The sequence below is a fragment of the Alexandromys fortis genome, unplaced genomic scaffold (genome assembly GCF_014885135.2).
Source record: "Alexandromys fortis isolate MF-2015 unplaced genomic scaffold, M_Fortis_MF-2015_v1.1 scaffold_194, whole genome shotgun sequence".
NCBI lineage: Eukaryota > Metazoa > Chordata > Mammalia > Rodentia > Cricetidae > Alexandromys > Alexandromys fortis.
This window is the reverse complement of record NW_026068075.1, coordinates 121856-123242: the sequence shown is the minus strand read 5'-3', so window position 1 is coordinate 123242 and position 1387 is coordinate 121856.

Genomic DNA, 1387 nt, shown 5'->3' with positions numbered 1-1387 from the left:
GACTGGAGAGGGAGGGGGAGAGGAGTGGGGGGAGGGGGAGAAGGGTGGGAGGAGGGGGAGGGAAATGGGAGGCTGGGAGGAGGCGGAAACTTTTTTCCTTTTCTCAATTAAAAAAATATATATAAAATAAAACTGCTATAAAATAAAAAAAATGTGTGTGTGTGCGCGTCTGCATATGCTATAGACATATTGCTTAATGGAGTTATGCCATACACTGTGCAACACATCACAAGTTCTCAGTCTGTGGGTCGTGACCTCTTTAGGGGTCACCTATCAGTTATTTGCATCACAGTTCATAACAGTAGCACAATTATAGTTATGATGTAGAAACAAAATAACTTTATGCTTGGGGGTCCCCACAACATGAGGAAATGCAATAAAAGATCACAGAATTAGGAAGGTTGAGAACGACTGCCATAGACAAACAAACAAGCAAACAACAACAACAAAAAAACCAGTTTCAGGTACAAGAAGCCTCTTGTTGAGTAGTAGGGGAGTAGTCCAAGAGACTCAAAAATAATATTTAGACTATTGCCTTTGCTCTTGGTTAACTCTCAGAACTTGAAGGTAAGACCCTATTACTAAATACAGCACACAGTTCAGACACAGGACTGAGTGGAATCTAGAAGTGAACTCCCAGAGGGTTCTTATATAATTCTTAATAGTATGGGAAGGCGCTATGCAAGAAGCTGGCGGAGAGCGTAATAAATATTCCTGTCTTTAAATTGTAAATTCTATAAACCACAGTAGCGATTAGTACAGCTAGGTTACCTAAAGGTACAATAGTGGCACATATATCCTAGGGGTAACTAACAGCTACCTAATTGTACCAAGGCCCACTCAATAGAAGAGAAATCATGCTGGGACTGTAAACTTAGTCAACTACCTACATTTGGAGAGATCATAGGCAGTAGAGGAGAACTTACTCTTGGCATTTTCCTACACCAACCTAGCTTACAACTGTATTCTAAATGCTTATCATTATTCCCACAGATTAAGTGTTCACACTCCTCATCAAAGAAACTTCTTTTTACAGCAGACAGAGGCTGCTACAGAGATATATAACCGGGTCAAAGTGCAGAGACTAAGTGACTGAGAATTGATGGACAGTTGGTACCTCTACAACACAACCTCTACACTTAATGTTCAGGGAACATCATGGAAGAGGTGGCAGAAAGACTGTAAGAGCCAGAGGCTATGAATGCCTACAGTGGAGTGGGCTTTTCTAGGCACATCAGGACAGTTGCACATATGACCACACACACAAGCTACACAAAATCAAGCCAGACAAGATTCCAGTATGGAGAGGGGAGTTAGTCAGAGCTTTCCATCCCTACATGATGAGCTATTGGCACTGATCTCTTCTGGAAGAGAAAAAGTAAATTTC